Genomic DNA, 22,228 nt, shown 5'->3' on the forward strand with positions numbered 1-22,228 from the left:
AAATAACGGCAATATTGGAGCCATTTGTTCGAAAAATGATGTGTTGTTTTCATCATTCAATGTTTTCTGTTGAAATGTCATTACAGAAGAATCTTCTTGTGCCCTGAAGCTGTGTTTCTCATTCTGCTTTCGCACTGAATTTTCTGATTTGTCAGGACAAGATCACCACTTCAGTAACGTTCATATTAACTTCATCAGGAACCAGAATTGTGAAAATTCACAAAGCAATGTGAAATTTATTTTTGTCACATCTTTTGCCAGAATTTATCATATGTCAGAATTTTTAATGTCTCTTATTGTGAAACTGACCAGCCGAACTGAAAGTTCTAAATAAAGCAGCGCAACAAATTGAAGGCTTGTCAACAGCCGGGAAGGGAGCAATGCTCCCCATATACCGTCACTGCTGACTCACCATGGCCCAACTATTGTTTACCTTCACTTTGCATTTGCTTGAGAAACTGTTTTTAATCATTCTTACAATGTTTATGTTATTTCACTCCAATTTAAGAATGTTCCGAAAGTGTCCGTGTCACACGGCTCCCGTTCAGCCAGGAGATGGCACCAGTCCACAATACATTTAATGATGCTATTTATTTCTGATGTTCTGTGTGTAACAACAATCGCTTATTGTCTCAAGTCGGCTTCAGTGAAGTTACTGTGAAAAGCCACTTTCCGGCGCCTGTTTCGGCAGGCCGTACGGAACCATTACATCGGACTCTTACTGCGGCCTGAGACCTCAACTCGTTCTTGTGTCCCGATGCTGCCGTTTGTAACCTGCTTAAATCATCACTTTTATTAATTAGTCATCATTTTGTAAGTAACCTAGGTGCTAATTTCACCAGGTACCAGGAGTGTCCATAACACAGTTTGTAAACTGAAATGTACTTGTCTCATTTTTCTGGCCCGGATAACCCAGCTGTTTACTATTGTTTCTAACTGAGAACTCATGTGTTCTAAAAACATTTGTACTGAAAAAGAATGAAGCTCGATTTTAAGAAAGAAGCGCACGAATGAAGATTATTTTGTGTATTGTATTTGAATAGTGTCCAAATTTAAAATGCTCATGAATGAAAGTGTCTTTGCCGAACGCCTCCCGTTCAGCCAGGAGAAGGCACCAGTCCACAATAAATGTATTTATGCAGTTTATTTCCAATGTTATGAATCATTACATAGGGCTCTTACTCTGGCCTGAGAGCTTACCTTGTCTCTGTGTCCTGAGGCTGCCATCTTCACCCTGTTTAAGCAATCATAGAATACTTCTTGTGCAGAAGGAGGACATTCGGCCCATCGAGTCTGCACTGATCACCCCAAGGAGCACCCAATCTACGGCCCATACCCACGTAAACGTTTGGACACTAAGGGCCAATTTAACATGGCCAATCCATCTAAACTGGACATCTTCGGACAGTGGAGGAAACTCACGCAGACACGGGAAGAACGTGCAAGACTGTAACCCAAGGCTGGAATTGACCCCGGGTCCCTGAGTGTTAACCACGGTGACACCCAAAAGCCGACTCTGGTGGGATTTGAACCTACCGCCTCATGGCCACGAATTGCATGTTTTTGTATTAGTCGTCATAATGTAAGCCATGATGTGGGGATGCCGGTGTTGGACTTGGGTGGGATCAGTAAGAAGTCTGTCAGCACCAGATTTAAGTCCAACAGGTTTCTTTAGATTCACCTGAGGAAGGAGCTGCGCTCCGAAAGCGAGTGATTCGAAAGAAACCTGTTGGACTTTAACCTAGTGTTGTAAGACTTCTTATCACAATGCAAATACATCAGTTGCTGATCTCATCAGGCTCCAGGAGTGTCCCTAAACTGAATGTTGCTTGTGTCGTTTTACTGACACGATTAACCCAACTTTTCAATCTTGTCTCTATTTACGATTTGTTATTGTTTACTAATATTACTTACATTTATTATTACTGTTATTATTATTTACATTGTGTATTTATGCATGTCTTATGTTTTACATGTATGAACCGATCTGTCTGGACTGTATGTAGAACAATACTTTTCACTGTACCTCGGTCCACGTATTATGGGCCAGGGTTTAGAGAACCCCAAAGTATATCACGGAGTTCACCTGACCCACAACTTTAAATACATTTTGGTTATGGGGAGCACAAGGGCCCATTTTACAGGTGTGATGCAACAGAGATCTAAAGTATGTTTAAAACAAAAGTATTTTAATTACATGAATCCAGTTAACATTTTATAAACACACAGTAAACAGTATATCAACTACAAATCCTGACCACTCCCCAAAAGATACAGGACTCTATAGACAACCCTTGATAACTTTCCAAACACCATCTGGCCTTTGCTTTCGAAATCCGACCAACTGTCCTGGCTTGAAACAATTCACACCTCTTTAACCTGGGGTTACCCCTCTCTCTGGCTCTGTAAAGACTTAATTACCTGCAAATGCTCGCATTTAAAATCTTGCATCTTTGACTTTGTCTATATAAATGTTTCTGGAACCTACCTCTCCATTCAGCTGGGGAAGGAGCAGCGCTCCGAGAGCTAGTGATTTGAAACAAACCTGTTGGACTTTAATTTGGTGTTGTAAGACTTCTTACTGTATGTGAGAAGGGATAGAATCTCCGTGGAAAAAGACCATTGGATTTGGAGTCCAACCCTTGAACTATTCGAAAATCTCAGCTCCCTAAACGCACTGTTCGACTGATTAAATTGTTGGTGTAACAATATCAGTTACAGATATTCCAGAAATTCATGTTTTTTTAAAAAAACATTGCGGTCAGTTTGGCGCAGTTGGTGAAGAAGTGCAGTATTGACTGCGGTGCATTATCTAACCAATCAGAAAAGGTACCAGCTTACACCTGTCTAAAGTTAACCAGCTCCGATGCCTTTCAATTCCAGATTTATTAAATCAGTGAATTTAACTGTCACCAGAGGCCGTGTTGGGATTTATTCTCTGTCCCAAAGATTAGTTCGGGCCGCTGGTTTCCCAATCCAGTGTCATAACCTTTCACCCCAGTTAACAAAAACCGTCCATTCAGCTCATTACTAAACATCTTCCTGAGTAGATTAGAATTCCTGCCACAGAATCTTATTGAACCGATTGACACAAAACATTTTGTTCTGGGTGGAGCTTCGATTGTTTATCCAGATCAAACAGAAATTGTGGATTCCTTAGGATCTAAGCAGAGTACCAAGATGAGAAACAATTGAATGAACAAAATAGCAAGAAAATAGATTCTGAGACAAGTCGGGAAATGTTTAGACGGAAACGCGGAACTTTGAGCTGAGGAAGGAAAACCAGCAATGTGATTTCTGTTTGAAACGGCCGCGGCAGGACTCGAACCTGCAGTTTTCTGATATTGTCACTAGATTCACCTTATCCGTTAGGCCACGCAGCCACCTGCTGCGCTGAGATAACTGATGTTAACATCATGTGAGAAAATACTGTGACTAGACGTGTTTCATTTCTGTGTTTTGATGATCCGCTGATTCCCAGATTCCATAAAATACAAGGGAAAGCTCCAGCTGCCGGACATGGTCATTTTCGACGTCGAAAACTCCTTTCACCCTGTGAGCCGTGAAGATTCATGGAGCAACATCCACAAACTCGGCTGCTTCCGGACATGTGTCACATCCTCTGCCTGCTCCACAATCACATACAAAGAACAAAGAACAAAGAACAAAGAAATGTACAGCACAGGAACAGGCCCTTCGGCCCTCCAAGCCCGTGCCGACCATACTGCCCGACTAAACTACAATCTTCTACAGTCAGTGATCCTCACCAAGTGAACCAACAGAAACTCCCCTCAATAAAAACTGCAGAGAAACAAAGGGTGCGTCATTGCACCAATTCACTTTTCCATTTTCCTCACTTCAATATTGTACCTGTCACCCAGCAACTTCCCCACAGGCCTGGAGAAAATCAAAGGAAGGACAGGAAATTGTTCACACTCCAACCATCTTCATTGGAAAGACAAACTCGATCTTCAGTCATTGAGCTCTGGGCTGTAGGTAATGTTTGTGTGGGTGCTGACTCAGAAACTTAGCCCAGGTCACTGCAGTTATGGATTTGATATCATTTGCGCTGGGAGTTTCTGATAGTGCGTCGTGTGTCAGGATGGCCGAGCGGGTCTAAGGCCAGTTCGCAGTTCAGGTCGCAGTCTCCTCTGGAGGCAAGGATTGAAATCCCACCCCTGGCATTGACTGTTACTCCGCGAGGGTCCATCCAACCCTGCGGGATCTCTCACCTGGAAACACAAGGGGAGCAGATACAGAGAAACAGCGACCACCTGCAAGTTCCACTCCGAGACACACACCATCCTGGGAAATATATCACCCTTTCTGTGGCTGGCTCACAATCCTGGAACTCCCTCCCTAACAGTACTGTGTGTGTACATACACCACATGGACTTGCAGCGGCTCAAGAATCACGTCACCGCCAAATTCTTAAGGGTAATTAATTTTGGACAATAATTGTTGACGGATTCAGCGACACTCACATCCCGTCAAATATTTTAAAAAATATTTTGGAAACCGAGTCCCCTGAACTCAGCTCAGAAAGTTCACAAATCACAAAGCAAATTACTTCAAATGCTGAAAATCATAAATAATAAACACAGGAAATGCTGGAAATGCTCAGAATTAAACAGCATCTGTGGGGAGAAAACTAGAAGCAGCGTTCCAGCTCTGTGATTGGATCATTTCCTTCTCTCTCAATGTGAAATCCTGGACTCAGCTGATAAACAGCAAGACGCCAATCACCAGTCATCAGTATCAGAAACAATGAACCTTTAGGATAGCGAGGCCGAGCGGTCTGAGGAGATAGGTTTAGGTTTCAGTCTCTTCGAGGATGCGGGTGGAAATCCAACCGCTGCCAACATTTGTAGGAAAAGCGGCTAAGGTGGGAAATGGAAATAAAAGTGAACGATGTTGCAAAGCACTTGCTCTTATCCCAAAAGATCTTTCCGTTACTGACATTGTTGTGTCCTGTGTAAGTCGAGCTGAACTGATTTGGTGCCGCTTGTTCTCACCTTGCAGCCCGTCAGTCTCCGTATTCCAGGGACCATTTATGACATCATCAAAAACGCCCTCCCCTGCTCTCCCCATTCACCAGACTGAAGGGACAATCCCCTCCGCGACCGCTGCTCCACCGCCAATATCCGCTCACTTTCTATGTGCACCTTTCTTTGCAATTGCAGGAGATGCAACTCCTGCCTTTTTACCCCTCCCTCCTCATTATCCAAGGGCCCAAAACACACATCCCAAGTGAACCAGTGAGACACTTGTGCTTTTCAGTTTAATCTCCTGTATCATAGATTATCATAGAATTTACAGTGCAGAAGGAGGCCATTCGCCCCCATCGGTATTTGCTGCCACAATTTGGTCTCATCTACTTCAACAGGTCAGATAACAGACTGTGACCGCTTTGATAAATCTCTGTTCAATCCACAATCATGAATTTGAGTTTCCTGCCACTTGTCATTTCAATTCTCCACCTCCCACTCTGACCTTTCTGTCGTTGGTCATCCGTGTTCCAATGGAGATTAACGGGAACTCGAGTAAAACCACCTCAACATTTAAGTAGCCACCCACAGAACTCCGTCCTCAACATCGAGCTCAGTAATTTTAGATTATGCTTTGTTTGGTGTGTTTCTTGCCCGTCCCTTTTTTTTGTTGCTTCTAATTGCATTCATTCATTTTGCACTTGGACGGCGGAGAGACAGCTGGAGATTTTTCTAGAATGAATTGTAGAGCTCAAGGCTCAGACAGCTGAAGACGCGGCCGCCATTGATGGAACAATGAAAAGTGCAAATGACAAGAGGACAAGGAAAGAGAAAGGTCTGGGAATGGAACCGGAACTCCAGTGAGAAATCTCCCCCGAACCACTAATGTTCACACGGCCGCTCATTCCACGTGTCCAGTCGGAAACCTGTCTGAAGGACCATGCAGTCTGACAGAGCGCCTGTGATAATCCTCCACTGTCTGATCTAAAGCTGCAACATGAGCTGTTCATCACAGCTGTGATAAACGTGTTGGTGTTAGCATTCAGTGGTGTCGATTCACATCATCCTTGTTTGGAGCTGCCTGTGAGGAACAAACTGCCCGCTGATATGTCTGCCCGGTTTGCAATCTGTCTGAGGAGGGAACAGACTGACTCTGATCAGCAGCTTTCAAAGATTTTATTTGAGTCCAGAATGGGTTTTCTTCTGTGACGTTGCTCTGATGGGAAAGGGGAGAGTGACTGGAGTCGCCTTTCAGAAGGAAGTTGGGGGCGGCAGTTTCACTTACCTGGAGACATTGATAAACCTGTTGCTGATTTATTCAAACCTTGCCTAAAAACCGACTCTGGTGGGACTCGAACCCACAACCTTTGAATGTCTCATCACGACAGCGACTAGAAGTCCAACGCGCTATCCGTTGCGGCACAAAGCCACACCTGCAGCGATCTCCCATCCCCATATGAGGATTTCTGTAGTTGTCCAACAGGCAGTTCAAAAGTTCAGTAATTCGCACAGTGACGACATTTCAAAACTACTTCATTGTCTGGGAATGTTTTGGGCCGCCCTGTGGTTGTGAAAAGCGCTACAGAAATTCTAGTAAAACTCCGAAAGGACACAGCCAGGTTGGTGCAAAGGGAGGACATGTAGCAGACAAGGAATGAGGCGATTTATTTTTGGAGGAAGAACAGAAGCAGACAATATAAAATAAAGTGTCTATTTACAAAAAAGAGTGCAGGAACAGCGGGACATGTGTCCAAATCATTGAAGGTGACACGGCAGGCTCTAAGAGACGTTTATAAAGCAAACAGTGTCATGACTTTATTAATAGCGGCACAGAGTACAAGATGACAGAGGGGTCATCTCTCCCTTTTCAGCTCCTGACTGCAGAGGCTTTTTTTGTGAAACCGTTTATTGGAAAACCTCTTTCCCTGGGGGGAGGCGGGAGTTTGGAACTCGCTGCCTGAAAGGTTGGTGGAGCAGAGCCCCTCATAATATCTAAGATGTGTTTAGATGGGCATTTGCGATCCCAGGGTACACGAGGCGATGATCCAAGTGCTGGGGAATGGGATGAGAATGGTTCGGTGGTTGTTTCTGACCGGCACAGATGCGATGCGCTGAAGGGCCATTTCTCTGCTGTCTGATTCGATGACTTTATGAATGAAATGCAACATGTGTTTGCAGCTGTCTCTGTTTATATCCTGTTGTATTCACAGGAAAATAACAAACTGGGCTGGTCGTTGAGCACCTCGAGACTGTTCTGCCCTACATTTGGATTGAGTAAGGGCTCCGTGTATTTTAACTCCAGCTCCCTGACTGGATTTCAGAAACCCTCCACAAACGGCAGTCTTATTGAATAATACAGATCCTAGAGATGGATAATCAGCGACACCCACAGCCAGAGAGACCTGCAATAACCCTCAGAGCAGGAAAGGCAACTCATTGTCCTTTGGCCCAGCAGCAAAATACTGCGGATGCCGCAAATCTGAAACAAAGACAGAAAATGCTGCAAATATTCAGCTGACACGGCAGCTTCTGTGGAGAGAGGATCAGGTCGTTCCAATGAAGGGTCAGGATCTGAAATGTTAACTATTTCTCTTGTCAGTGATACCACAGATTCGTAAAATATTTCAAGCATTCTGGTTTGTTCAGCTAAACATCCTCACACTCTGTAGCTTAGATCAATCCCAGCAGGGTGTCACTGCGTTTGACCTGATCTGTGTGATTGAAAACTTCCTCCATAAAGTCACAGAGTCATAGATGTTTACAGCATGGAAACAGGTCCTTCGGCCCAGCTTGTCCATGTTGCCCAGTTTCTATCACCAAGTTAGTCCCACTTGCCCACATTTGATCCATGTCCCTCTATATTCACCCTGCCCAGGTAAATTTGATTTGATCAAATTAGCATTTGATAAGGCAGGCTTATGCAGAAAGTAAGGAGGCATGGGATAGTGGGAAATTTGGCCAGTTAGATAACGAACTGGCTAACTGATAGAAGTCAGAGAGTGCTGGTGGATGGCAAATATTCAGCCTGGATCCCAGTTACCAGTGGCGTACCGCTGGGTCCTCTGCTGTTTGTGATTTTCACGAATGACTTGGATGAGGGAGTTGAAGGGTGGGTCAGTAAATTTGCAGACGATACGAAGATTGGTGGAGTTGTGGATAGTAAGGAGGGCTGTTGTCGGCTGCAAAGAGACATAGATAGGATGCAGAGCTGGGCTGAGAAGTGGCAGATGGAGTTTAACCCTGAAAAGTGTGAGGTTGTCCATTTTGGAAGGACAAATATGAATGCGGTATACAGGGTTAACGGTAGAGTTCTTGGCATTGTGGAGGAGCAGAGAGACCTTGGGGTCCATATTCATACATCTTTGAAAGTTGCCACTCAAGTGGATAGAGCTGTGAAGAAGGCCTCTGGTGTGCTCGCGTTCATTAACAGAGGGATTGAATTTAAGAGCCGTGAGGTGATGATGCAGCTGTACAAAGCTTTGGTAAGGCCACATTTGGAGTACTGTGTACAGTTCTGGTCGCCTCATTTTAGGAAGAATGTGGAAGCTTTGGAAAAGGTGCAAAGAAGATTTACCAGGATGTTGCCTGGAATGGAGAGTAGGTCTTACGAGGAAAGGTTGAGGGAGCTCGGCCTTTTCTCATTAGAACGGAGAAGGATGAGGGGCGACTTGATAGAGGTTTATAGGATGATCAGGGGAACACATAGAGTAGACAGTCAGAGACATTTTCCCCGGGTGGAACAAACCATTACAAGGGGACATAAATTTAAGGTGAAAGGTGGAAGATATAGGGGGGATGTCAGAGGTAGGTTCTTTACCCAGAGAGTAGTGGGGGCATGGAATCACTGCCTGTGGAAGTAGTTGAGTCGGAAACATTAGGGACCTTCAAGCAGCTATTGGATAGGTACATGGATTGCGGTAAAATTATATAGTGTAGATTTATTTGTTCTTAAGGGCAGCACGGTAGCATTGTGGATAGCACAATTGCTTCACAGCTCCAGGGTCCCAGGTTCGATTCCGGCTTGGGTCACTGTCTGTGCGGAGTCTGCACGTCCTCCCCGTGTCTGCGTGGGTTTCCTCCGGGTGCTCCGGTTTCCTCCCACAGTCCAAAGATGTGCAGGTTAGGTGAATTGGCCAATGATAAATTGCCCTTAATGTCCAAAATTGCCCTTGGTGTTGGGTGGAGGTGTTGAGTTTGGGTAGGGTGCTCTTTCCAGGAGCCGGTGCAGACTCAAAGTGCCGAATGGCCTCCTTCTGCACTGTAAATTCAATGATAATCTATGATTAATCTAGGACAAAGGTTCTGTACAACATCGTGGGCCGAAGGGCCTGTTCTGTGCTGTATGTTCTATGTTCTATGTAAATATCTCACTGTATTTTAAAGGAAAACATTGTACCGATTCTACACTGCCTCTGGCAGCCCATTTCGGATGCTCACCCTCCGCGTGAAAGCAAATCCTCTCTGGTCTCTTTGGCATCTCTCCCCTCTCACCTTAAACCTATGCCCTTTTGGCTCCTCTACCTTTGGGAACATATGTTGACTATCTGCCTGATCTATGCTCCTCATTATTTTATAGACCTCTATCAGTTCACCTCGAAGCCTCCGACGCTCCAGGGAAAAAATCCAAGCCTGTCCAGTCTCTCCTTATAACCTAGAGGACCAAGTCCTGGTAGCATCCTCGTAAATCTCTTCGGCACTCTTTCTAGTTTACCAATATACTTCCCATAATAGGGTGACTAGAACTGAACATAGTATTTCATGTGTGCTCTTACCAATGTATTGTACAACTTCAATAAGACGTCCCGACTCCGATATTCAATATCCTGACCAAGAAAACCGAGCATGCTGAATGGCTTCTTCACCACCCAGTCCACCTGCGACTCTGCTCTGTGAAATTCCTCACAGTTCTTTCCATTGTTATCTACTCTGCAGGTATTGACTGCACCGTCTCTTTGAGACATGCTCACAGGGCTGTGAGAGAGGCTTTCTTTCAGGTTTTAGGACTCTTTTGGTCATTAAACAAAAACCGGATATCTGCAGAGGAACTCGGAATACCAAACCTCTCTTCCCAGGATGAACTTAGTCAGGGGACAAAATGTTAGTTGAATACAGAATAAAAGGTTTGAGGATTTGGGGTGAGATTCCTGGAGATTTGGGAAGAGAGCGATGTTGTGGAGCATTGTGATAAGAGCAGGATACGAGTTTGGGATATTACCCAGTCTGTGTGGGGGGCTGGGGGAAGGAAATTGTCTTGCCTGCCCACCCAAGCTGAATGCTGGGGTTGAGGTGGTGATCAGATTCCGTGCGGAGGGTGAAATCCTTTCACTGAATTTCACGTTTACAGCTCAGGTCCTCGAGGAATGGCTGCTGTATTCCCAGGAGGTGGTGGTCTCATTCCTAAAGCAAAAAACTTCAATCCAGGACCGGTTTGTCAATAAGAACAAGCTGGAGGATTGGGATGATAGAAACTGTTCAGCACTGATTCACTTTATTCATTGTTGTGTCCTGGAATAAACAAGTGGATTGTAGCTGTCCATTAAAAACGCAAATAGAATTCGGAAGTTTCTGGCCAGTAACTTCACAATGTCCACTATTACATCACTCAGCATCCTCAGCTGCATCACATCTCGTCCACATGACATGTGAACATTACCTACAGCCAGTCGTTCTCGTTCCTCTTTGACATAAGTTTGAGACAAAAGAAAACAATTACGAATGATCGATGAGGAAAGTGAGCACTTTTATTGAAGGGAGTTTAAAGAAACCTTTGTGATAAAGAAGTGGGATTAGGGAAATGAAAGTAAAAATAAGTGGAATGAAGGCGCGGGTTGTTCATGGACTGACTGCAGAATTTGATGTTTATTTATTCAATAGAGATTTCAGGCCAATTGTATTTGATGTCATTAAGGAGATTTACATTGAAGGAAGCATGTCGTTGTCTATAAGGTGTGATTACCTCCTTTTATCAAAATTGCTCTGATAGATGGGATTCAAAGAATTGGAGTCATATGGCATTCCTGTGGATTGTTAGATCCTTGCGAGGATTCAAACAAATCCTTTGGAAAACCGCCAAGAGCGAGGTGATTGTGCAGTGGAGATTGACTGGAGTGGTATCAGTGGTGAAGAGTGTGCTTCCGGAAGATGTATTTCCAATATTGCAAACCAGGCTGCAGATTCACAACCTTCTTACCAACTTCTCATCGATGAAAAGGATGCACTGGTGAAAATCTTCCATGAATCCTTAAATTCTGGAAAATCGCAGCGTGTTTACTTCAGACAGGCATCATAATGAGCGCAGGCTGGTAGTGCCGGAGAGCCTGTTCCTGTGCTGTACTGTTCTTTATGGAAAACTGCCAACATAACACCCTTATTCGAAAAGGGAGGGAGACAGAAACAGATAACTAAATGCTAGTTAGCATAATATCTGTCATGTGGAAACTGTTAGAGTGCATTCTAAAGGATATAATAGCAGAACATTTAGCAATATATAACATAATGAAACAGATTCGGCATGGCTTCAAGAAGGGCACATCATGCATGACAATCTGTTCGAATTATTTGAAGTGGTAATGATCAGGATAAATAAAGGGGAATCCTGCCTCCAGCTGCCTCCCTACCTCCAGTTCCCTCCATCTGTTCCTGTCACAATATCACCCATTGTGTCACTCACCTCTTTTCCCCCCTCTCACCCTTCCTCGCTTTTCCTAGCCGCCCTCTATCTCTAATCCATTTCCCTTTCTCTGGGATCTGCCTTGTCTCCAGGCTCCCACTGACCCCGGGTTCGGGGACTCTCAGGCCGGCCAGGGCTCTTTAACCGGCTCCATTCACAGGAAAAGTGACTTCAGTTTCCACAATATCATCCGCTCTCTCTGAAACCCCCAAACTAAAATTCAGACTCACCGTGAAGGTGTAGACTGCGAGGGCAGCATGGCGGCACAGTGGTTAGCACTGCTGCCTGACGGCGCCGAGGTCCCAGATTCGATCCCGGCTCTGGGTCATTGTCCGTGTGACGTTTGCACATTCTCCCGTGTTTGCGTGGGTTTCGCCCCAAGAATCCAAAGATGTGCAAGCTGGGTGGATTGGCCACGCTAAATTGCCCCTTAATTGGGAAAAATGAATTGGGTACTCTAAATTCTTTTAAAACAAGGTGAAGACTGCGGGTCCCGCTCCTGCTGTTTAATACAGATCACTATAACTGGGCACAGTGAGCAGAAAGAAATTCGTGTTCTTTGTGTAAATTTCACTCCAATTTGAAACGCCCCTGAATGAAAGTGTCCGTGTCACACGGCTCCCGTTCAGCCAGGAGATTGCACCAGTCCACAATAAATGTAGTTATGCAATTTATTTCTGATGTTCTGTGTGTCATTACATAGGACTCTTACTCTGATCTGAGACCTTACCTTGTCCTTGTGTCCTGATGCTGCCCTTATCATCCTGTTTCGGTAATAACTTTTTACTGGTATTAATTATGTAACTTACTTAGTGATTAATTTATTCAGCCACAAGGAGTGTTTTAAGCTCATTCTGTAAACGGAACTTTGCGTGGCTCGTATTTCTGGCCCGTTTAACCCACCTATTTACTATTGTTTCAGACTGAGAACTTCGTTATTAATGTTGAAGATTGTTGTTTATTTAAACTATGTTTCCACTCAAAACAAATTGATGCTGGTTATTAGATAAGAAACCCATGTGTGATGAGAACAATTGGTGAATTTTATTTGAGGAGTGTCCCCTCCTTTTCTGTCCTGACCTGTGATATTTACAAAGAACAAAGAACAAAGAAATGTACAGCACAGGAACAGGCCCTTCGGCCCTTCAAGCCCCTGCCGACCATGCTGCCCGACTAAACTACAATCCCTGGGTCCGTATCCCTCTATTCCCATCCTATTCATGTATTTGTCAAGATGCCCCTTAAATGTCACTATCGTCCCTGCTTCCACCACCTCCTCAAGGCAGAAGGAGGCCATTCGGCCCATCGAGTCTGCACCGACCCTCTTAAGCCCTCGCTTCCACCCTATCCCCGTAACCCAATAACCCCTCCTAACCTTTATGGTCACTAAGGGCAATTTATCATGGCCAATCCACCTAACCTGCACGTCTTTGGACTGTGGGAGGAAACCGGAGCACCCAGAGGAAACCCACGCTGACACGGGGAGAACGTGCAGACTCCACACAGACAGTGACCCAGTGGGGAATCAAACCTGGGACCCTGACACTGTGAAGCCACAGTGCTAATCACTTGTGCTACCATGCTGCCCTAGAATTTGGCCACTCGACCCATCGAGTCTGCTCCGCCATTCAATCATGGCTGATATGTTTCTCATCCCCATTCTCCTGCCTTCTCCTCATAACCCCTGATCCCCTTATTAATCCAGAACCTATCTGTAAGATAGATCCAATTCTCACTCCTAGCCCCGTAACCCCACCTAATCTTTTTGGGGCAATTTCCCCCACAAAGTCACCCAATTCACCTAACCACATCCTTGGACCGTGGGAGGAAACCGGAGCACCCGGAGGAAACCCACGCAGACACGAGGAGAAGGTGCAAAGTCCACACAGACAGTCACCCGAGGCCGGAATCGAACCTGGGAACTGGCGCTGTGAGGCAGCAGTGCAGACCACTGTGCCACCGTGCCGCCTCCAAATAAATTCCACCAGTTGCCATGGAGGGATTTTGAACCTGTGTCCCTCGAGAATTAGCCTGGGCCTCTGGATTACTAGCCCAGGAACATCACCATTACACCACAACCACTTATTTAATTAAATAATTCACCACTGTGATGGCCAGGGACTGAAGCTGGGTCAAATGCTGGGACAGTCACCACTATACCACCACGTGCCCCCCGGGCAATGTCACCCCCTCTGTATTTATAGAACGAATACACAAACAATGAAGCGGGGGAATGTATTAAATCAGAGATTGGATATTCTTGTAACCAATATGGCTGTAATGGGAATCCTTCATTTTCCGATAGATCGGGATGAGCTGGATCGCTCAGGCAGAAATCAGATATCTGGGGATTTAAATGTGATACTACAATGATAATATTTAACCATGTTAATGTTATTTTGCTCCAATTGAAACGTGTCACGAATACATCGTTGCCTTGCTGCACAACTTGCTTTCAGCCAGGAGATGGCAGCAGTGCGCAATAGTTTGGGTCTCCTGTTTGGCCCACAGATCTCGATAGGAATGGAGCTGCTGCTTCCCGGGGAGCTGCCAAGCAAGAGGCACAGATACTGACCAACTGCACCCGCTCCAAATGGATTCCCTAAATTACTGAACAAAACAAAAACAAGCACAAATCATATTTTAAGAAACTATGACAGTGACTCTGAAAACAATACACCAACACCTCTGAAAGAATCGACTTGCTGTAACTAATTCAAGATGAACCGTTTCAATATCAGCCGTAATTCCTTACCAGTTCTCAGACAGGCACCGACTGGTTAGAAGTTTGCTTCACTTTTCAAGGTCCGGCTCAATAAAATCAATCACAGGCCCATGATCTGCTTTCCTCCTGTTCTCAGACACATCCACTTTGTACAAGGGCGCACTAACTGGTTTTCAGAGTAAGAGGAAGACTGCAGTCACCTCGTTCTCTCTCGATCCCTTTATCTCAGAGCCACTTCACAACCAGGAATGGAACTTCTCACAGAGCCAAGAATGGAATAGTTTGTCGATTCTTCCACTTATTTAGGACCGTCCATCACCAGGACGTATTCGTCCAAAAGAGTTGGGGTGAGATGGGGCTGAGTTTCACTGTATCCAATCAGTCCCCGGAGAAGCACAAAAACAGTGAGTGAGGGAGAGAGAAAGAAACAAAGAAACAGATAGAGAGATAAAATATGTTCCATTTCTGCCACGATCTTTTTACCCAGAAATACATTCACCTGAATGAAACCAAACCACGTTTCCATTCGCTGCCGTTGCTGCTTCTCCTTCCGAACGTTGCCGGAAACGCTATTATTTATTGATTGTTGTTTTGAGTGCGAGCTTCTTCATATTTCGTTCAGTTTCAAAAACAAATGTTGAATATCTGACTGAACTCGATATAGGCTCAAACCATTCATTTACAAACATTCCGATTCATTCTCGAGTCAGCGGCTTGTTCAGCAAACATTTCGAATCACAGTCGCTGCGAGCAGGGCTCGAACCTGATATTTAACAATATCCAGTAATACCCCACAGAGGGGCAATAAGGATGTTTAACAATATCTAGTAATACCCCACAGAGAGGCAATAAGAATGTTTAACAATGTCTAGTAATACCCCACATAGAGGCAATAAGGATATTTCACAATATCCGGGAATACCCCACAGAGGGACAATAAGGATATTTAACAATATCCAGATATAAACCACAGTAAAACTCGAGACACCAGTTTCCCCTCTCGGACGGGTGTGAACAATCCAACCAGACTATTTACAACCAGAGAAGAGGAGATTTACCCGGAGTCCTGCCTCCAGCTGCCTTTCTTCCTCCAGCTCTCTCCCTCTGTTCCTTCTTCACTCTCACACATTGTGCCATCCTTCGATTTCCCTCCCTTTCCCCCTCCCTGTCTCTTCCTACCCCACTCCCTCTCTCTAATGTCTTTCTCTTTCTCTGGGCTCTCCCTTGTCTCCGGGCTCCCACTGACCCCGGGCTCGGGGACTTTCATCCCGGCCAGGGCTCTTTAACCGGCTCCATTCACAGGAAAAGTTTCCACAATAACATCCGCTGTCTCTGAAACCCCCAAACTGAAATTCAGACTCACCGTTAAGGTGAAGACTGCGGACTGCGGTTCCCGCTCCTGCTGTTTAATACAGATCACTATAACTGTGTACAGTGAGCAGAAAGAAATTGCTGTTGTTTGTAAACATTTCTTACTGACATCACTGTCATTCTGCTTTAACAGGACGAGGTTGTGTCTTCTGATATTTCAATCGACATAAAACTGTGCAAAGATATAAACTGAACGGGTAAATCTGAAATATCCTGAAAAGATTATTTACATTATGCTTCTAAACGGAGTCATTTCATTTCCACACAATGAACTTTGTCCAAATGTAAAATTGTGGAATCAGCTGTAGATAAACTCAGGCAGCCTGACGTGATTTGAACAAGCAACCTCCTGATGTGACAAAGAGTCATTAGACTCAAAACATTAGATTTTACTCTCCCTACAGATGCTGCCAGACCTGCTAAGATTTTCCATCATTTTCTCTTTCGTATCAAGCAACCTTCTGATCTGGGGTCAGACGCGCTACCGTTGCGCGACACGCTCAAGTACTGGTCACTGAACCTGTCTCCTCATAGATTTATTCATTATCAGTCAATGACTGGTACTGCACGTGAGGGTGGAATCCAGTCTCTGTCAGATATTTGTGCCGAATATCAGTGTGGAAATCTTTCTGTATCTACCAATCACAATTACTGTTTGGGAAAAGTGGGATTAATTCAGTATCAGTGGGTATGAGTGTTTTTTGGGCTGTTGGGGCACTCAACAGCAGATCACTGGTTTCCTGCTTGAACCAAGCATAGAATTCATTGAGTTCATCGGAGAGGGGTGCTCTGCTGCTGGAGACGCTGCTCGGCGTCGCTTTGTAGCCCGTTATGTTGTTTAAACCTTGCCGCAACCGACGAGAGTCTGTAACGCTAGGCTGTGACTCTAGCTTGGTCTGATATTCTCTCTTGGCATACCGGATGGCTTTACCGAGGTTGTACCTGGATTTATTGTATAGGTCAGGGCCGCCTGACTTGAACACCTCAGACCTGCCCTTCTGTCGGGAGTCAATCTCCCGATTAAGCCATGGTTTCTGTCATGATATCCTCATTAACATATCTTGGTGCAATAACACACAAACACTGATAAGCAGGTAGATGGACTAACCAACACACACACAACATCGCAGCCAATCAGCAGTGAGAGCACACGCACTATAAAACAGGGAACACCACAGTTCCCGCTCATTCTACCAGGAGAGAGCTCAGAGCACAGATCTCACAGCGTGCCACTCAGACATACACCATGTGCTGAGTGTCTCACTCAGGTAGTGTTGGGCTGGGTCCACGGGTTTGCTGGTGAAGTACGAACCACAGCCAGAAGTTAATAGTTATTATTGTACAGAATAATAAAACAGAGTTGTACCATCTACAACCGTGTTGGTTTGTTTGTTTATCGGAACACCCAACACGACATGATACCAGGTCTGGATACTCGCCAGCAACTGTGAGACCTACCGGCACCTCTTCAGAAACCCGCCATCCTGCGCCATTGAAACCATCATCCCGCCACATTGGATCGCTGGAAACCTTCATATTCCGGATCGCTGGAAATCTTGGCGTCAACTGGAAGCTGTTTAAACAGAGCTTCCAACTCTTCCTAGAAGCCACAGGCAGGGAGAATGCATCGGACACCAGGAAGATCGCCCTCCTCCTCTCCACGGCAGAGCAACACGCCATCCACATCTACAACTCCCTGGCATTCACGGAAGGCGAGGACAAGACGAAGTACAAGACGGTCCTTCTAAAATTTGAGCAACACTTCAGCGTGGAAGTAAATGAGAGGTTCAAGAAGTAGCTCTTCCAGCAGCGCCTGCAGGGTATGGATGAGCCTTTTCAGTCTTATTTGACATATCTCCATATCCTCGCGCAGTCCTGTGGCTATGAGGCCACCTCCGACTCCATGATTCGGGATCAGATAGTTTTTGGGGTCACCTCGGACACCCTACGCCAGCAGCACTTCAACATAAAGCGCCTCACCCTAGCCACCGCCATCGAGACCTGTGTCCTCCACGAAGACGCAACCAGCCGGTACTCCAAATTCCAGGCAGCCGAATCGGCACGGCAGGGTTCCTATGAGCCGAGCAGGTCCAGTCGATTGAGTTCCTCCCGGCCCGCGGCCCGGACGGCGGCGGCCATTTCGCGCGCATTCCGAGGCCTCCCGCGCTTGTACGCGCCAAAAGAGGGGACATCGACACAGAGAGACGGGATGCGCAGGCATGCTCTATGCAGGACCGCACCATGCATGCACGGTGGCGCGACGAACGCCATGACGTCACGACGTGCGGCAACTGTGGATTCGCAAACTTAAAGCGGCAATGTCCAGCCAAAGCGCGACAATGCCTCTGCTGCAGCAGGATGGGCCACTACGCTGCCTGCTGTCGAGCAGCTCAACGTGCCAACACTCTGCAATTCTGCTAACCTCGCAGGGACGTGACGGCCATTTAGCCCCCATACACCGAATCATACCCTGACGACGTGCAGACCGGTGATACCGACGACCGGAACCCTTTTGTGTTGCGGTAATAAACAAGAACTGGATGTCCCCAAGTCGGACCCACCAGCCGATGCCAGTGCACAGCATTAATCCGGGCGATGAATGGTGTGCCATCCTAACGGCCAACCCAAATCCGTCGCCCACCTAATAGACTGGACTTATGAGCCTGTTTGCACATTGGACACACTGAATTGTTTTGCAATACTGTTAACGTGTTTCTTTCTTGTTGTTCCAGAAGTTCTGTTTCGATATTTGCTGATTGCACTTGTTTTGTTTGTGCTACAACCTAGTTGCTCTGTTGCACCTGACACCTTCCGATGTATATAGTTTAGCGTCATGTACATGTTGTAAATATTGCACACACATATTCATATACACTCAGTACACACCAATATTTATTACCATGTAGGCACATTACCTTGTGAAAAGGGGGGATGTCATGATATCCACATTAACATATCATAACATATTCTCTGAAGGTAAATTTGCAGGTTGAGTTCGTAATTAAGAAAGCAAATGCAATGTTGTCATTTATCTCAAGAGGCTTGCAATATAAAAGCAGGGATGTACTTCTGAAGCTTTATAAAGCACTAGTTAGTCCCCATTTAGTCTTCTGTGAGCAATTTTGGGCCCCACACCTCAGGAAGGACATACTGGCAGTGGAGCGGGTCCAGTGGAGATTCACACGGATGATCCCAGGAATGGGAGGCCTAACATACGATGAACGTCTGAGGATCCTGGGATTATATTCATTGGAGTTTAGGAGGTTGAGGGGAGATCTAATAGAAACTTACAAGATAATGAATGGCTTAGATAGGGTGGACGTAGGGAAGTTGTTTCCATTAGCAGGGGAGACTAGGACCCGGGGGCACAGCCTTAGAATAAAAGGGAGTCACTTTAGAACAGAGATGAGGAGAAATTTCTTCAGCCAGAGAGTGGTGGGTCTGTGGAATTCATTGCCACAGAGGGCGGTGGAGGCCGGGACGTTGAGTGTCTTTAAGACAGAAGTTGATAAATTCTTGATTTCTCGAGGAATTAAGGGCTATGGAGTGAGAGTGGGCAAATTGAGTTGAAATCAGACATGATTGAATGGTGGAGGACTCGATGGGCCGAATGGCCTTACTTCCACTCCTATGTCTTATGGTGTTATGGTGCAATCACACACACACACTGATGGACAGGTAGTTGGACCAACCAACACACACACAACATCGCAGCCAATCAGCAGTGAGAGCACACGCACTATAAAACAGGGCACACCACAGTCCCCGCTCATTCTACCAGGAGATAGCTCAGAGCACAGAGCTGACAGCGTGCCACTCAGACATACACCATGTGCTGAGTGCCTCACTAAGATAGTGCTAGGGCTGGGTCCACAGGTTAGCTGTTGAAGTACGAACCACAGCCAGAAGTTAATGGTTATTATTGTACAGAATAATAAAACAGAGTTGTACCATCTACACCCGTGTTGGTTCATTTGTGTATCACAACACCCAACACGACAGTTTCTGGTTGGGAAACGTACGTACTGCTTTCTTTGGCACGCAGTCGTCCACACATTTGCTGATGAAGTCTGTGACAGTGGTGACATACTCATTTCAGTTAGTCGCTGAGTTCTTAAATATGGACCAGTCCACTGTCTCCAAGCAGTCACGTCAGAGCTCTTCTGTTTCCTCGGACCAGCACTGCACGCCTGATGTTGAAAATCTTGCTGGAGAAATTTAACCTCGTTGAGAAAAAGTCAATATTAGAAATGGGAGTCGAACCCACACCTCTAGTGGAGACTTCGATTTAAACGCAGCAGCTTAGACCACTCGGCTGTCGTCCAAACTGAGATCAATGCACAAATCGACAATAATTCTATCTTCATCGTCATTTCATTTCAAACAATAGATGCTTTCCCCACTTTTGATCCCTAGCCAGAGTCCTGCATCTGAGTGCCATCCTTATCCAACCCGCTGGGGGTTAAGGAGCTTCTCATTGCTGCATTGATCAGTTTGTTCCAATCAACAAGAACCGAATTCCCGCTCTACCTGTTCCTCACACGAAGATATTGAGAGTCTAAGATCTGAGCGACGTGAAGTATACAATTGGAGAGTTGCATTCTGGCGACTGCAATCTCTCCCCACAGCTGCTTCCGGTGCTGCTTTCACGGACAAGTAGCCGAAGAACCCCTCCAGTGTCCAAACAGGTGACCGTTCGTCCACTAGAGGAGCCAGAAGAATGTTCTGGGAGAACTCAACTTAGTCTCCTCGACTGTACTATGGGTAGCTGAAGAACAGGTGTCAAAGAGCGGATCAGACTGAAAGCAAAACTTTGATACTAATAAAGAAAAAGGCAGATGTGCTGCTGACATATAGCAACTTGTTTCCGTTTCGTGTGAGTGAGAAAATAAATAGCAGAGGATGGTTTAGATCCATAGACCTCTGGGTTAGGGGTCCAGTTGATCTTCTCTGGAGTCGGACTTGAAGCAAAGCTTGAAGAAATCAGTAAGAGCGTGATCAATGTTCCCAGAGAGGTGAAACTGCCGTCCCGAACTTCCTTCTATGAAGTGATTCCAGTCATTCCCCACTTTCTCATCAGAACAACGTCACAGAATAAATCACATCCCCTTCACAGAACAACCGTTCAGCACGAAAGTAAATTAACTGAACTATGCTGACCAGAATCAGTGTGCTCAAACGTGTGTTCTTGTTGAAAGAACAAATGCGGAAGTGAATAGTTGTGTGGCTACAGCCAGGCAGTAATGTTGTAGCTCCTGGTTTAAGGAGCAGAGTGCCGCAGCGGAAGCGTGCTGGGCCATTAGCCCGAGGTCGAGGAATCGTGGCTATTCTCTGCTATTTACATTCTACCTCACAGCAAAAGTAAACATAACGCACTTTTCTGTTTGCTTTGCAGCAAATACCTTTCAGAATCCTTCTTGCAGTCTCGTCCCAGGAATGAAGGAGACAGCAGGACACAGTACAACATTGCATAGCTCACACAGAGGGAACCACAGATAAAATGCTTTAAAGTCTCTGCTCAATTGATCCTCAAGATAAACACTTCCAAATTCCACCAATTCCATTGGGAAATGCATGAATATAGATTGTTTAAATTTTACATACTTCTAACACCTCTCCGTCCACCCGATCACATTCTATCACCGACAGTTCATGTGAATCTCCCGCGCTCTGTTGCGGTTCTGTGTCGTGGCCAGTATATGTCAACACACTGTGGTAGAGAGAAGTTCACAGATTAGAGTGAGACACAACTGATAAAAATTGTTTTTATTTTATTAAAGTTGGGACGGCGGGATTTCGAAGAAGATAATATGTGGTGATGATCTTTTCTTATATTTTGGTTGTGTTGAATCCGTCAACATGTTGTATGTGGGAGTGAGGTGCATTCTCTCTGCCCTTCTCTGGTCCCGTTTGTAAATGGGGGATTCCTGTCACTCTCGGGTAATGTGTGAGAGTGAAAGAGACATTCTGAACCTGTCAGTCTTCGTCACTATATGTGCCGGTGGATACGTTGTCAGTGGAACCGCACCGTGACACAAGTTCTTCGGCTCCCCACAGTACAGTTGAGGTTACCGGGATGACGTCTCCCATAATTCTCTTCAGCCACCTCTCCAGGATGAACCTCCTCCTGTTTGTAGACTGGAGGGGTTCTTTGGCTACTTGCCTGGAATAAGATCGCATATAAAAATTCCATTGAAGTAAATGAGTTGTATCATGTGGTTAAGGAGACGCACAATAATCCATTGTACTCTGCACACGTGGGTTCAAATCCCATCCTCGTCTGTAATGTGTCTGTTGTGTCTCTGTTTGATCCACTTCATGAGCATGAAGTACAAATGCTGTGATTTTTAGCTTTGATTCACGGGCTTGGCGGGTGGTGAATTCGGCGGGCACTGTCCATGTTGAAACCACATTATAACAAGGTGAGAAAGTTACTTATTTCACTCCCTTAACTAATTGCGTATAAATTCTGAG

General features: G+C 45.5%; 1 non-coding gene across 1 annotated transcript; it reads right to left on the bottom strand.

The window, feature by feature from the left end:
• Nucleotides 1-6,325: 6,325 nt before the first annotated feature.
• On the bottom strand, nt 6,326-6,417 carry trnar-ucu (transfer RNA arginine (anticodon UCU)). The gene is given in 2 exon segments: nt 6,326-6,361; nt 6,381-6,417. It is a non-coding gene; the product is annotated as a tRNA-Arg (tRNA).
• Between the last annotated feature and the right edge of the window lie 15,811 nt (nt 6,418-22,228).

This window comes from Scyliorhinus torazame, chromosome 24, assembly GCF_047496885.1.
Source record: "Scyliorhinus torazame isolate Kashiwa2021f chromosome 24, sScyTor2.1, whole genome shotgun sequence".
Lineage (NCBI taxonomy): Eukaryota > Metazoa > Chordata > Chondrichthyes > Carcharhiniformes > Scyliorhinidae > Scyliorhinus > Scyliorhinus torazame.